This window comes from Sminthopsis crassicaudata, chromosome 4, assembly GCF_048593235.1.
Source record: "Sminthopsis crassicaudata isolate SCR6 chromosome 4, ASM4859323v1, whole genome shotgun sequence".
Taxonomy (NCBI): domain Eukaryota; kingdom Metazoa; phylum Chordata; class Mammalia; order Dasyuromorphia; family Dasyuridae; genus Sminthopsis; species Sminthopsis crassicaudata.
Genome location: NC_133620.1, coordinates 271,767,753 through 271,784,965, shown reverse-complemented (window position 1 = coordinate 271,784,965; position 17,213 = coordinate 271,767,753). Strand labels below are relative to the sequence as shown.

At 32.4% G+C, this 17,213-nt stretch overlaps 1 protein-coding gene across 2 annotated transcripts in view; it reads right to left on the bottom strand.

Moving 5' to 3' along the window:
• RCAN2 (regulator of calcineurin 2) overlaps nt 1-17,213 on the bottom strand; it is a 336,436-nt gene that overhangs the window by 221,359 nt on the left and 97,864 nt on the right. The window lies entirely within an intron of this gene.

The window sequence follows — 17,213 nt, the reverse complement described above, 5'->3', positions numbered from 1 at the left end:
CCAGTATACAGAAAGAGTCCTTGTTGGAGGCTTATGGGAAGATGGGCATTCTAGTACAATGATCCTGGAACTATGGACTGTTTTAACTATTCTGGAAAATAATTTGCAATCAGAGGCAAAATCATAAACCTATTTATGTCCTTTGGTCCTGGGATCCCACTACTGGGCATGTTACATCCTAAGAAAGTCAAAGACAGACAGAAATGTGCATATTTTTCTATCCATCCATTTTTCTATCTATCTATAATCTATCATCGATCTAACCTTTTATCTAAATAACTATATATATGTTTATATATGTATATATACAATTATAAAAATCTTCCTTACATTTATGCATGTTAGTATATGAGTATATATAAGTGATTCACATTATATATGCATGTACAGATTTAATATGCACATATACTGAGACAAAACCTCATAATCTTCATTATTCACAGATTCTGTATTTTTAAATTTGTCTACTTGATAAAATTTATTTGTAATACTAAAATTGTATTTATAACTCTAAAATCAACACTCTTGGAATTATTGAAGTCATTCCTGGACATGTACAGACTTATGAAAAATTTGAGTTGTCAAAAACAAGCACATTCCCAGTTGAAGACAAACAAGGTGACCCTCTGCCTTCTTTTAGCTCTCATATTATAAACAAGTGATCTTTTCAGTATCTATTAGTGTCATGTGTTCTGCACTTTGTGCTATTTGTTGGTGTTTATGCTGTTTAAAATGGCCCCCAAGCTTGGTACTAAGGTACTGTCTAGTGTTCCTAAACACACGAAGGGTACAATGTGTCTTATGGAGGCAATATGTGTGTTAAATAAGCTTTGTGCCAACATGAGTTTATGATGCTGCTGGCTTTAAGTTCAATGTCAATGAATCAACAATACAACCTATACAGAAAGAGGAAGAGGAAATTTGTCAATCTGTAAGTGAGGCTGCTCTGCAAAGTGCTAAAGTAAACATGACAAGAGGTTCACAGGAACATGTGTTAGCCTAGAAACAATGGTTTACTAATTCAATGTTCCCAGAAATTTTATAGAACATAACTACCATGACTGATGAAAAGCAAATGTATATGTAAATATATATATTTTTTTCTTTGTACATAGATGTGTGTTATGTCTGTATTCTATATATCTGAAGAGAGACACAGAGCTAGAAAGAAAGATAGATGGAGCCAGACAGATGTTATTTAATCGTTTTTTAGTTGTCTTTATCTCTTTGTGACCCCTTTTGCTTTTTGCTTGGGAAAGATATCAGATATCATCTAAACTACCAACATTGTCTCCCCTTCTTCTTCTTCTTCTTCTTTTTTTTAATAAAAGAAAGAAATGGCACTCAAAGAAGGGAAGTTACTTTCCTAAGCTCAGATCTAGCTAGTAATATCAAATTAATGGAACTTGCACCCAGGTCTCTCACGTCAATGGTCATTTATTATATTATGGTGCCAAATATTGGTCTCTATGATCAATATCCTCACATTGTGCTTTAAGTTCTTGTGTCTGATTTTCACATTTTTTCTCTCTCCTTCCTTACTCATAGCTGTCAGATTTCCTGATTTTAGAAACCCTGATTAATTGCTCCTTTTCCCTTGTAATCTGTTTTGTTCTTGGAAACTAGATAATTGAATTTGTTATAATATTATATAAAGACAGAAGGAATAGGATCTAAGTGAAGCCTTAGGAAACTCTGCTATAAAGTGCTGTAAGTAAAATGCCATTTATTTGAGCTTCTCAGAGGTTGTTATGAACAAGTTAATAACCGATTCTTGGCTATGTTCTTGATGAATAAAATTTCTGAATTTTCAACTAGCAAAATTGTGATGCCATTAATGTTTCATTTTGTTTTATGTTTGTTTTGAAGATGGGAAGTGGCATTCTGAGTTCCGAGTCATTTTCAGGAATGTATTGTGGCTGTGTCAGTCATTTTTTATTTCATATTATTTTGAACACTTAAGTGGATCTAGGGCTTTATCAGTAAAGGTCAAATTAAATCAACAAACATTTTAAAATGTTTATTATGTGGTCACATGAGCAAGAAGATAGACTGTTTACTATGATCTTCACAGTTTCTTGAACTTATCTCAAATGGTATGTACCAAACCTAAAGTCACTCTCCATGGTCTGCCCATGAATTCAAAATAAGATTAAAAAAATAGTTAATATTCACTGACCCTGAACTTCCTTACTAGCTGTAAAGTACTAACAGAATTGGATTGCTTGTGTCTTGGGAAGGGAAAGGGAGATGAGGGGAAAAAATTGGAACACAAGGTTTTGTAAAGGTGAATGTTGAAAATTATCTTTGCATATATTTGGAAAAATAAGATACTATTAAAGGGAAAAATACAAATTCTAGGAGTAATTTACTAATTGGAGAAGTGGAGAACTAGAGCCACGATAGAGATCTTATGGAATGAGAAAGCAACTCAGACATGGTGGCAAATACTAGAGAGTCAGACATACAGCTAGGAAAAAGAATGACTTTTCCTTTCATTAGTTTAGTCTCAACCTAATCAGATTTTCACATTTTGGGCAAAAGTAGTCTATAGCTTCTTTTCAGTCATGACATATTAACAAGAATTCATATCCTTAAAGAAATGTGTGATCAAACGAAGAGACGAATTGTTCATGTAATGAGAGGAGAGACAATCTTTATCTTCCATAGATTATTCAGAGATAACTTGCCCAATAAACTAGAGACTTTCTTCTAGTGGTAAGATAATAGGACTAGACTTATAGTTCATAGATTTAGAGTATGAAGGGACTTTACAAATCTTCAATGATAGATGAGGAAACTGAGGAAGACAGAGTTTAACTGACTCGTCTATGATCATACAGTCAGTAAGCATCTTAATCAAGGTTCTTTCTGACTCTTATTCCAGTGTTCTATCCACTATGCATGCTGTTTTCTTTTTTATATCCCATGAATATCAGTACAACACTCACCTAGTTCATCTATGTATGCTTCATTCTTACTAAATAACCAGTCCACCTCTTCTTCTGAACATAATTTGTTTAAGTTTGTCTTGGTCACAACTCATCTCTGGAAAGATGACTTATTCAATTAATCATATCATGCATTTCCCCTCTGAGTCACACTACTTGAAGTAGTTTCACAATCCTTCAAATAGGCACCATGAAACAAATTATGGTTCATTAATATAATGGAAAACTATTGTTCTATAAGAAATGATGTATGTAATAGGGAAATAGCTGAATAAGTTATAGTATATGAATGTAAAGGAATATTATTGTTCTATAAGAAATGATGAGAAGATTGACTTCAGAAAAGCCTGGAAAGACTTACATGAACTGTTGCTGAGCAAAGTGATCAGAATCAGAATATTATACACATTCACAGTAAGATAGTGTGCTGATCAACTATGATAGATTTAGCTCTTTTCAGCAATACGGTGATCCAAGGTAATTCCAATAGATCTGGGATGGAAAATGCCATTCACATGCAGAGAAAGAACTATGGAGACTGAATGTAGATGGAAGCATATTTTTTTCACTTTTCTTCTTGTTTTTTTCTTTTTTTGTGTTTTTTTCTTCTTGTTCTGTTTTCTTTTACAACATGATTAATATGGAAATATTTTTTAAATGATTACATATGTATCATGTATATCAGATTGCTTGCTGTCTTGGGGAGGGTTGCCTGGCACAATTGCCTGAAATAACATTGAAAGCATTTTATAAATGTTAGCTATTATTATTAATTAGTTATAATAATTTGTCCTTGGTCTATCTCTTTTTTAGAGAGTCTCTACCTCATTTAGAAGGAGTGGAAGAATATCAGAAGAAATTATGAGGATGCAAAAAATGCATAAATTCAAACTTGTTTTTAAAAGTGAACATTATGATATGTAGCTTAATAAGAGAGAAACAATCATGTCACTAAACCATTCTCCAAATCAGTACTGTCTCCTATCTAATACTGTTTTTTATATATGCTTATTCCCATATTGCCAACAACATATTCTTAAGACTCCTTCAGCAATATTTTTCTATTGTGCCAAAAATCTTCCCTTTTAACCAAACTACTGCTGAGGTAAGATACAATGAATAAAAGAGTTTACCTTAAATTTTTTTAAACTTTCAGATAGAGAAAAGTAAGCCTAGTAATGCTGGCAGGAGGTCAGGAAGAGAAAGCTTCTTTTTAAAATAATTAATACACTAGGAGAGTCATAAAATTGAAATCCTTGTTAATGGCAGGCTCCTAAAAATGAACTAAACAAAGATAAAGCAGCAGTCTTGAAGATTCTTTTTAAAAGACTAGGTTACATTTCAATGCTCTGTGATAATTAGGGAGTATTTAAATCTACTAATTAGTTTAATTAATTATAAAGTAGGATATTTCTACAATATGATGAATTTTCCCTTTAGTGTGATTTGTTGGTTACTCATCTTTTTAAAGAAAGGGACTGAGGCAGTAAAAGTAAAACAACAACAACAACAACAACAACAACAACAACAACAACAACAAACAACCTAAGTAAAAGAAGACTGGGGGAAGAGGAAAAGAGTTCTTTAGAGACGGATAAATACTTATGGAAGAATTTTTAAAAATCCTCTTTAGCTCTGAAGAACAGTTTTGATCATGTTTGGTATTCAGAACTAAGCCTATGTATAAAAAAAACTGAGATTAAGGATTTTTAAAGCATAGGAACCTTAAAGGTCATCTTATCTAGTTCAGTCCATTTATTTTACTGATGGAGAAACTGAAACCCAGAGAGAGCAAATAACTTGCTCAAAGTCTCACAGGAAATAAAAACAGAGATGGACTGAATCTTACTTAGCTCCTCTGATTTTAAGTTGAGTGGTCTTCTATGATGGTACTTGCTATTGTTCAGTCATTCAGTCATGTCCAACTCTTTTAGACCCATAGATTTTTAACATGGGATTTTCTTGCAGAGATACTATCATGGTTTGCCGCTTTCTTTTCCAGTGAGTACCCAATGTACAAATAAGAAACTGAGGCAAATAGGAGTTAAATGACCATGTAACTATTTGGTTATGAATAAAATTATTTGGGAAGACAAGTAATATTCATTTGAATAAAAGCATATACTTTTATATAGGAGAATTTAAAAATCCTTTGATAAACAGGCTTACATTGACTGGGGAATGGCTAAAAAATTAGGACATATGAATATAGTGGAATATGTCTAGGACATAAATGATAAATAAGAAGGCTACAGAGGAACATAGAAAGACTAAAGTGAATGTATGCAAAATTCACTAAGCAGAAAAAAGAAATGGAAACAATAACTACAATAATGCAACTGAAACAGGCAACAATTAAAATCAAAGTGAAAACTTAACAATTATAATGATGGTCCAGAAGAAAAGAGGAGAAAATACACCTCTTCTTTGCAAGAAAATATATAGTCAGATTCAGCTGATATGTTGGTTAGTTTTGTTGAATTCCTTTTCTCTCTTTTTATTATTTATTACAAGGAATCACTCTCTGAAGAAGGAAGGAGGAATACAATTTAAAATGAAAAGTGAGATTAAAAAACAAAAGATCAATAAAAATGTTTCAAAAATCTTTGAGGACATATTTATGATATATATGAAATATCTTGCATATTAAAGGAAAGTCACATTCAATTTCATTCTAATAATAGCTGACCTTCATGCAACCTTTCAAAGTTTGCAAAGCACTTTGTGTACAGAATTTCATTTGCTTCTTATAAAAATCATCTAGATATTAATATTTCCATTTTCAGACGGAGAAATTGAGATACAGAAAAGTTAAATGACTTGACCATGATCGCATAATTAGTGTTGGACAAGATTTGAAGGAAGATCTTTCTTATTCCAAATCTATCACTCATCCCCCTCTTCCACATTATCCTCCTTTAGCAAGATGGTTTAAATGTCACTGCTATATACTTTCTAGACATAAAGAATGTGATTAGGCAATGAAGCACTCGGAATACAATAGAATGTATAGTCATTCTTTTGCTCTGCAAGTGGAGCCATTTTCTGTGATCCCAGACCACCTGTGGAGTACAAAGATGCATTTCCAGGGATATTTCTCAGGGTATCCCTAAAAGAATGGGAATTAGACTAAATCTTGACCTGTATCTGATGCATCCTTTCCTCCAATTTCTGTTTTTTTCTTCCATAGAAATGCAAGCTGCAAGGTCTCAAATATTTTATGAGATAAATTAACTTGAATGAAAGCAAAAATTTTAATTTGTCATCAATTCACATTAATCTTTGCATGTTTTTCTGTAGGCTTCTCGTTCATTGAGTCTTATACCATAGAAATCTTCCACTACATTCATGTGTCCTAATTTTTAACTATTCTACACTTACTTAACTTTGTTTATCTCAGTTTCCTCATCTGTAAAATGATCTAGAGAAGAAAATAGCAAGCTATTCCAGTATTTTTGCTAAGAAAACCCCATGGGGTCATAAAGAGTTGAACATGAATGAAATGACTGAACAACAACAATCCGGAGAAAACTGGAGCTAATAAAAGAACTTAGCTTCCTGGATTAGTTTGAGGAGAGGATGTAAAAATTCTTGTAAAATTGTTTTGTAAACTTTAAAGTGATATATACATATTAGTTATCATCATCATTATCACCCAGCTCCCTAACACCAGCAACTGAGCACACCAGATTCCCAGAATTAGTAATTATGCTGATGTGGATTCAACATCATCAGGGACATATAAAATATAGTGGGAAGAGTACTGGATTTGGAACCAGGAAGAAGAGGATTCAAATTCCTACTCTGTCACTTATTATTTACACATTATTTTTCAATCATTTCAAATCCCCAAATCCATTTGGGGTTTTCTTGGCACAGATACTAGAATGGTTTGCCATTTCCTTCTCCAATTCATTTTACAAACAGGCTGAAGTGACTTGCCCAGGGTCACACAGTGAGTATCTGAAACCAGATTTGTATTCATGAAGAGTCTTTCTGATTCCTGACTGGCACTCTATCTAATGTAACAACTAGCTGCCCTATGTGATGTTGGGTAAATCATTTAATCCCTCTAGATTTCTGTTTTCCTGATCTATAAAATGAAGTTTAAAGTGATTGATTTTTCCTTTACTTATACATAAGATTCTATTCAAAAGTACTTTTCCCTATTTGTTCAAGGAGAAATCTTATATACCATTCCATTATATTACCTATATTCATTCCCCATTTTGTCATTCCCACAATCTCTCCTCATTCCCAAATGTATTTAAAATTAAATTTGCAAAACCAACTTAAATTGTCCTTATAGAATTAAGAAAGAATTTTGCTATGAAGTAAGGAGTCAGCAGAGGGCACTAATGACACTTTGAATGATAATCTCATGGCTATAAAACACAAAAGTTTGGGAGAATAAAATGAAATGGTCATAAAATGTTACATGAAATCTTAGTATTTTTTCCAGATAATTATCTACTTTGTATTTTCCTGGACAGATTTTCTAAAAGCAGAGTCGTTTTTCTCTGCCACTTGTTTGAAAGACAGACAGTTCTTTCTACATGATGACATGCTTTAGCAGCTGTAAATAATGTCTAGTTTGTTTGTTTGTTTTTTTGTCAGTTCATAAATAATGAAATTCTCACATCCTTAATAAAAAAATTTCATGTTTGAACAAAGGTCCATATCACCATAATCAATCATGGAATTTCAAACATCTTATCTATATTTTTAGGATGCAAAAAAGGTACAAATTATATTTAATTATTATGTTTATCTAATTATATTCCTTAATGCATTCAATAATTAATTTAATCAAATGACTATAATTTAAATAATAAATCACATTCATTAGTTTGTTCATTTCTGTTTATTAATTCCTTATTATTTGTTTATTTGTTTATATTTATGTACAAATTATTTTATTTCTATATAATATTTCTTAATTTGTTCTATAATTAAATTAATCAAGTAACTGCATAATTTAATTTCTGATTTATTATTTGTGGGGTTTTTTGTTTAGTGTGCAAAAGTGGCACAAGCAATGTATTCTACAAAATAAAGACAATTAGAGGGCATTGTTTGAAAATAATCTCAAATATCATCATTACAATCCATACAAAGAAATTAGGTTTAGTCTGGGTTTAAATAGGAATAGAGACCAACCACTCAGATCCAAAGAGTTTGGGGTGAATTATTAAAGAAAAGAATTTTATAAGAGATCCACGAAAAGACTTAACGAGGTTTGGTGACCAAATAGCAAAGATAAACAACAAATCAAAGGTAAAAGCTAAGATTTCTATTCCAGGTAATAGGAGAACGAAGGAATAAGGAAGTAAGGTTGGGGTAGGTGGGAAGCTTTATTTATTTATTTATTTATTTATTTTTTTTGATGAATCCATTTAAAAGTGACTAATTATAAATAAAAAGGCAATTATTAAATGTTTATTGTGTTCTTAACATTGCACAAAGCCTAAAGATACTTTTTTTTTTTTTTTAAATGGAGAAGTCCCTGCTCACATTGTAATTAAAGGAGATAATATAAAAAAGGGTTCAGATTTGGGATGGACAGAAAGTCATGGAATTTTTAAAAGTACAGGATGCAGAGGTATGGCAGATGAAAAGGCCCAGGGGTCTGGAGGGAATAGCAGCAAAGCAGACAGTTAGACTGGTGGATTTTAGCATGCTGTGGCAGGAAAACTGTTAAGGCCTGTTGGTCCTTCATCTTATAGTTGGTGACCCTTATTTCATCCAAGTATTATAAACAACTCTTCCTGTCCAGACACCCATGAGAAAAAGAAAATGACTCTGTATCCCAAAGAGATCATAAAATGAGGAAAGGACCTATATATATATATTTATAGCAGTTCTTTTGGTGATGGCAAAATAGTGGAAATTGAGGGTGAATCAATCATCAATTGGTGAATGGTTGAACAAGTTATGCTACATGAATGTAATTGAATACTATTGTGTAAAAAGAAATGACAAACAAATATTTCAGAAAAACCTGGAAAGCTTGTACAAATTGATGCAAAATGAAATGAACAGATTCAGCATACTATCAGCAACATTTTGCGATGATCAACAGCAAATGACTTAGCTCCTCTTGGCAACATAATGATTCAAGACAAGTATAAAGGACTCATGAAGAAAGATGCTATCTACATCTAGATAAAAAAGTGATAGATTCTGAATTCAGAAAGAAGCATACTTTTCCACTTTATTCTTTTTCATATTTTTTTCTTTTTGATCTATTTCTTCTTTCATAACTGTGACTAATAGAAATACACCTTACATGATGGCACCAAATTATCTACTATTTTCAGAAGAGGAAAGGGGAGGAAGGAAGAAAAATTTGGAATTCAAAAATCTTATAAAAATGAATACAAAAATTGTCTTGACAAGTAATAGGGGGGAAATAAAATACTATTTTAAAAAGAAGAAGAAAAAGAATATGGCAAGGCGGAGGAAAGACTTTTTAGGAGAGGGATGGAAGTTAGAAACACAAAACTGGTGTAGAAGAGAAAGAAAAAAATGAAAAAGGGGAGATATGAGACTTATCTGCATAGAGATGGTCATTTGAAACTATGGAAATAGATTTGAATTTTAAGGGAAAGAATAATAGATGGTAAAGCACTATACTTTAGGGAACTTCATATTTATAGATAAAAGAGAATAAGGAGTGAAAAGACTGAACAGACAAAAACCTGTGAAACTAAACAGTTTCACAAAGGAGGATAAAATCTCAGCAAGAAGGGGATGATCAATTATACACTTCAACAGTGATACTGTATGAGGATGTATTCTGATGGAAGTGGATATCTTCAACATAGAGAAGAGCTAATCCAATTCCAATTGATCAATGATGGACAAAATCAGCTACATCCAGAAAAGGAACACTGGGAAATGAGTATAAACTGTGAGCATTTTTTTGTTTGTTTGTTTGTTTGTTTTTTTGTTTTTCTTCCCAGATTATTTTTACCTTCCGAATACAATTCTTCCTTTGCAACAACAACAACAAAATTCAGTTCTGCACATATATATTGTACCTAGGATATACTATAAGATATTTAATATGTATGGGAATGCCTGCCTTCTAGGGGAGGGGGTGGAGGGAAGAAGGGGGAAAATTTGGAACAGAAGGGAGTACAAGGGATAATGTTGTAAAAAACAAAATTACCGATGCTTATGTACTGTCAAAAATGTTATAATTATAAAAATTAATCAAAAAAAAGAAGGGGATGATCAAAGGATGAATTACTACAGAGAAAGAAATCAAGGAAAATAGATGGCTGGGTAAAAAGTAGACAGATTTTGCAGAAGACCGGGTTCAATGTAACACTTACTACATTATGACCTTAGGTAAATCAATTTAACAATCCTAGGCCTCAGTTTCTTTATCTGTAAAATGTTGTTTGTTCACTTAAGTCATTTTCAACTCTTTATGACCTTATTTGGGATTTTCTTAGCAAAGATATTGGAGTGGTTCACCATTTCCTTCTCAAATTCATTTTACAAATGTGAGACAGGGTTAAGTGACTTGCTTAGGGTCACATGGCTAGTAAATGTCTAAAATTGAATTTGAACTCAGGAAGATGAATTTGACTGACTCCAAGCCTGGTTGCTTTATCCACTGCAGCACTATCTAGCAGCCCTTATATAAAATAATGTGGTCCAAATAGATGGCCTTAAATGTCCCTTCCAGTGCTGAATCTATGAGTTGTGAAAATACTTAGAACCAGACTCCATTCAAATAACTTTGAGGAGGAATACAGAAAAAAAACCTCAATGATTCTCATTTAACAATTAATTATCTATAAAGTAATATGTAAAAATGTTTAGAATTGCTATAAAGCACATCAGAACAAAAATACAAATTTAGAGAAAAGATTATAAAAGTCATTTTGTTCATATGGCACCAGTCCAGAAGAATCTTTGAAAATATATGCAAAGGCTAAAAAATAATTTTAAAAATGGTCTTTATAGAGGAAAATAAATAAGCTTACTAAGCAACTTTTAACTCAAATATATGGCACTTTAGTAGCAAGCAAACATAATTTTCTGGGATTTCTGTGATGAAAGGGTTAAAAGAAATTTTGCTGGATCATTCAGCTTGAGCTTGAAAGAGTCTCAATATCCATCCATTCTGGAGACCAATTTTGAAGTTTTACAAAGGGCTATAAAACTGTAATACAGTTTTACAGTGCTACAACAGAGTCTATATCCCAAAGAGATATAATAAAAGAGGGAAAAGGATCCACATGTGCAAAAACTGTTTGTAGCAGCTCTGTTTGTGATGGCAAAGAATTAGAAATTGATGAGATTTCCATCAATTGGGGATATTTGGGTAATTTATGGTATATGAATGTAATGGAGTATTACTTTTCTATGAGAAATGCCTGGAAAGACTTACATGAACTGATGCTGAGCAGAACCTGAAGAACACCATATATAGTATCATCAAGATTGTGTGATGATCAACTATGATAAGACTTAGCTCTTCTCAGCAATACAGTGATCCCAAGACAATCTCAACAGATATGGGATGGAAAATGTCATCTGTATCCAAAGAGAAAACTATGAAGACTGAATATGGATTGAAGAATACTTTTTTTTACCTTTTGGGGGGAGGGGTTAATTTTTTCTTTTTCCTTCTTTTGGTTTTTCCCTTTTATTCAGATTTTTCTTTCGCAACATGACTAATATAGAAATATATTTCAAATGATTACATGTATGTATACATACAATATATATTACATATATACATATATTATATATGTGTGTATATATGTATACACACACACACACACATATATATATATATAAACCTATATTAGATTGCTTGCTGTCTTGGAGAGAGAGGAGGGAAGAAAGGGAGAGAAAAAAAATTTGGAACTCAAAATCTTACAAAAATGAACATTATGCTATGTGTAATTGGAAAAATAAAAACTATTGGATGAAAAATGAGACAATTTATGAGACTTTGAATAGAAAATGCCATCTGCATACAGAGGAAGAACTATTAAGACTGAATGTGGTTCAAAACACTATTTTCAAATTTTATTGTTATTGTTTTCTCATGGTTTATCCCTTTTGTTCTTATTTTTCTTTCCCAACATGACTCAGATGGAATATTAAAAATTGATTGTACCTGTATGACACATATTAGTTTACTTGATGTCTTGTGGAGTAGAGAGATAAAGGAGGGAGGGAAAAATATTGAAACCCCAAATCTTACAAAAATATATGTTGAAAACCATCTTTACTTATGCTTGGAAAAATAATGTACCTTTGAAATAAAAATAATTAAAACCAAAACAAAACAGAAAGATATCTCAGTGACAATCTAGTCACTTTTAATTTTACAGATAGAGAAACTTAGGCCCATGGATAAAGGGTAATGAGGAGCCAAAAAACCAAGTATCTTTGAGGACCTTGGTTGTTATGAACTTTTTCAAAATTGTTTAAATAAGTATTCTATTGCTTTTCCAAACTTCTAGCAGTAACTGTTACCAGAGAGTTTGTATGGTATCTAAAGTGATTACTGCAATATGTAGAATTCTTAATTATAATTATGGAAAACCAATAGGCTTCTGTATTTAATCTGTGAATTCCTGGGACTGATGGGATCTTTGAGCTGGAAGGAAACTTTGAAGTATTTTAATCCCATCTTCTTTTACAAATAAGAGAATAAGAAGCTACACAGGGAATTTACGCCAAAACCAAGTCTTCATGAGGCCAAATGAATGTCCTTTTACTATTTCACCTTCTGGAAAAATTGAAGTATCAAAAACACTTGTTCATGAAGAGTCAAGACATCATAAATTGTTACTTTGGTAGGGGGGGAGGAGTGCTTGGTTATATTATTTCTGTGACTTCATTGGTTTGGAAAATTCCCAGTTATGAAATTCTTCCACCGATTCATATTTGTACTAATCTGTAATTTATAGTCTTACAAGGGTGCCTGGTTCGGTGGGAATACTTTATAGTCTCAGACAAAGATGTCTGGGACGTTATTTTGCCTTGCTCAAGGTCACAGATTTCAGATACAGATATAGAAGTATGTGTGTATGTATTTGTGTATAATACATATATACATATACACATTTATATTATCTAACTAACAGATTTTGAGTACTTCTGACTTTAACTTTGGCCCTCCATCCACCTTACCATAGAAACATCACAGCTGAACAAATACACTCTCATTTCTCCCTATTTTCCATTACTCTCTGGGCCATTTCAACTCTGACCAAGAAGAAATTCATCCCTTTCTCTCAGGAGCCATCCGACAACTTTCTGATTGCCCTTTTACTCTGTCAACATTTACACATGCTTTTTTGGAAGTTCTTTCCCCAAGGCTAGAAGATGGAGGTAAAACCTAATTGAAGATGTTATCCTATATTGGAATGATAAAATAGAATTGCCAATGTTAAGAGGATTTACACATCTTTCCTCTTTTAGGGGGAGGGAAGAAGTTCTTCAGTCATACTAGATAAAATTTTAGGGAGCCCAGGGTTTTGTTGTCAGAAAGATCACTTATATGCTCTTGTCCTTTAAAAAGCAAGCTTGCTAACTCAAAGATCAGTGAACATAGGACAATGCTATCAATCAAGAAGAGAACCATCTTTGATAGTTGAGAAAAGAGTCAGTTATGGAGAAATCACCCTTTGCTTTTTCTATTGTGCCTCCATTGGACTGTACCTGAGGCAGGGATGGAAAGTTGGGGAGTTCTCTCCCATTCTTATAGGTAATGACATCTTGCAATAGAGAAACTCACCAAGGAGACATTGAGACTAGAAGAGAGTAGGAATTGAGTTGAACTACAGAGAAAAGCAGGAGTAAGAAGCTCTGGCATGACTTACTCAGCAAAGATGCTATATTCAGGGGTAGCCATAAAAGAGAGAAAACATCCACTGAAGGTGAGAGTAACCTTGACCACACTTGGTTCTTATTGACATTCCTCTTTTCTCATGTACTCTATGAGTATGTATGTCCACTCCCTCTTCCCCCTGGGATCTAAGCCAAACAGCTGCTGCTTGCTTCTGAACTTGGTTCACAGCCTAGGGCTCATGACCTCTCCTCACCTTGGAACAACACATGCAAGAGCTGGTTTCCTCCTCAGTTTGTCCTGGAACTGTGATCTGCACTTGGGCAATGAATGCTGGGTTTGCCAACTGGTATCTGTTCCTGCACTTTACAAAAAATTTAGGTCCCTCTATAATGGGTCTGGGGCTTCTTCTTGCTCTTGTGACTTGTCTTTCACTGGGCTGGATTGATCCTTTCAGTCTGTTCCTGGCCAGACAATTCTCAGGGTGTACAGACTTCTCTGTGTCTCTATATCAATCTGGCCTAGAAAATGATTCACTGTGATTTTTTTTCTAAAATTTCCTAATCAAGATTAAGTCTGGTATATTTTGTTTTGTTTTGTTTTTTTCTTTTCTTTTTTTTTTTTTTTGCTGAGGCAATTAGGGTTAAGTGACTTGTCCAGGGTCCCACAGCTAAGAAGTAAAGTGTTAAGTGTCCGAGACCAAATTTGAACTAAGGTCCTCCTGACTTCAGGACTGGTGCTCTATCCACTGAGCCATCTAGCTGCCCCTACTCTGGTAGGTTAGTTAGGTTATGTAGTTACTACTCTGGTTAGGTAGTTAGAATTAAGAGCTATAACTCTTAGCTTTAGTTTGGGTAATCCTTTCTATTAAAAGAATCACATCCCATTCCAGAAAAATAAACTTTTAAAGAGATGGAAGAAAAGAAACATTTAAACAGAAAACTTGTCAAAAGTTTAAATAGAGTTTTGTGACAGCTTTCTGTCCTTAATTGGTTTTCTTTTTTTTTTTAGGTGTTTAGTATCTACTCCAGTCCCCAACAAAGACTTTAAGGAAGTTAGATTTCAGGATGTCTGTAACATATTTAATGATCCTAAAGACAATAAAATGTACAACTAAGACTCAACATTTGTTTTTTTGGTATGCCAGCACCACCAGCATTTTATTTTTACTGCTATAATACTCTTAATAATCAAGTAGTTTAAAAGAGGCATACAATTACACAGCTCTTCCTGCCAACCAATTTAATTAATCTGAATGGGAAAACAGCAGGGAGCTGTATATTGTATAGTTTGAATAGGAGCAGCAGCTGGATATGCAAATAGGTAAAAGGTAAATGAATGAGTCTCAAAGCCGAAAAGAAACAACTACAATTTCTCCTAAATTCAAGATTTTTGTGGCATACTAGGTATAAAATGAAGGATTTTTAAAAGAAAGGGAAATAGAAATCTGCAGCTTAAGGTGATCTAGGAAAATAGAAATCAGAAGTGGAAAGAGATCTTAGCATTCATCCAGTCCAACCCAACAATTTCACAGAGAAAGAAAATGAGGTCCATAGAACTTAGCCAAATTCATACAAGTGATTGAACTGAAACATAATGCATCAGAAAAGTGTTTGTGAATTAGATAAAGACATTAGTTAAATAAGTTGCTTATAAGGTGAACATTATTTTGGAATACAAATAATAATAATTTTTAAAATAGTATTGTAATATAGTGGGTAAAGTCAGATTTTGAGTTAAAAATATCTGCCTTCAAGTCTAGTCTAAGACATGCTGACTGTGAGATATAGGTGAATTCACTTAACTGCTCAGTATATAAGAAAATTCTCTATATAAATCACAGAGTAGGTAGCAGTCTGCATTGTAGAGTTTCTAACCTAGAGGCTCTTACAACAAATAAAGAAGTTTAGCTTTGTCCCAGTCCCTAAGAGAGTAACAAATCCTAACTAAAATGTATCTGGGATTAATACTTACAAATTTCTTAAAAAGTAGTATAAGCCAATCATTATGTAGTATTTAAGGGTAACAAGGTATATATTCTGTTATTATTCAGTTGTTTCAGTCATGTTTGATGTTCACGTATGGAAAGTGTATGAAGTTTTCTTGACAGAGATACTAGAGCAGTTTGCCATTTCCTTCTCCAGATGATGAACCAAGGCAAACATTGTTAAGTTACTTGTCCAGAATCATGCAATTAATTGTCTGAGGCCAGATTTGAACTCAGAAAATTGAGTTTTCTGGTTCAAATCCCAGTGCTCTATCCACTGTTGCTGCCCCTAGGCTATATATGAAAACACACACAAACATATAAATATATATTTTTTTAAGGGTTAAATTAAACATTTACTTATACTCACATATACAAATGTGTGTGTATGTATATAAATATATAAATACATATATATATGTTTAAGGACTATAACAGTTATTACTAAACCCTTCAACATAAATTTGTGCATGTGTTTATATGCTTACCATAATTTTAAAACATAGGTATGTATATATATATGTGTGTATATATATATATATATATATATATATATATATATATATATATATATATATATATATATATATATATATATATATAATTTTATTTAAATCTCATAATCTGGTCCTACTGGAGCTGAGGAAAGGGAAGAATAGCCAGGGCCCCAGTGACCCAGAAGAGAATCAAAGGCTTGACTATCTTATATATGCTCTTGTAATTTCAAAAGGATCATTATGTCACTTGTTTTTAATATCCATTGTAAAAATGAGTGAACTTCAAAGAAAATAATTTTTACAAAATTCAGTCAGTTTCTAAACAACCAAAGAACTATAAGCAGAACAAAATATTATATTTCAATATAATTCTTAAATATGTGTGAATATATAAAGATATCTTTAATTCTGAATAAGAGCTTGAGAATTTTTCCTATAGTTAGAGCATCACTGAGTCCACAACGCTATATGAATATTTTTTCTGTATTTTGATAGAATGACAGTGCCATCCTATCTTATCATAAGCAATCTCAGCTTTCTTGAATTGTTTGTTTAAAAAAATAGCTCTTTTATTAATAAGGATACAATCTAGGAATTTGAGGTACACTGTTATTAAGATAAAGATAAAATTACATATATTTAACCAAAAATTACAATTTATTTTAAATATTTTTCTAAGTTTATTTTTCTTAGTTTTCAAATAAATTAACTCATATGTTAAAATATTTTTTAAAATTTAAATTTAATATTTTAGTGAAAAACCAAAAGCAGGTACATTTTGTGAATAATTTAAAGTATATTTCATTAGGCTTGCTAAAGTAGAATGTTGAATAAAGCAACAGCTTTAGAGTCAGGAGAAACTCAATTCAAATATGATCTCAGACACTTACTAGCTGAGTGACCCTGGGCAAGTTATATAATTCTGTTTGCCTCCATTCCTTACTTATAAAATA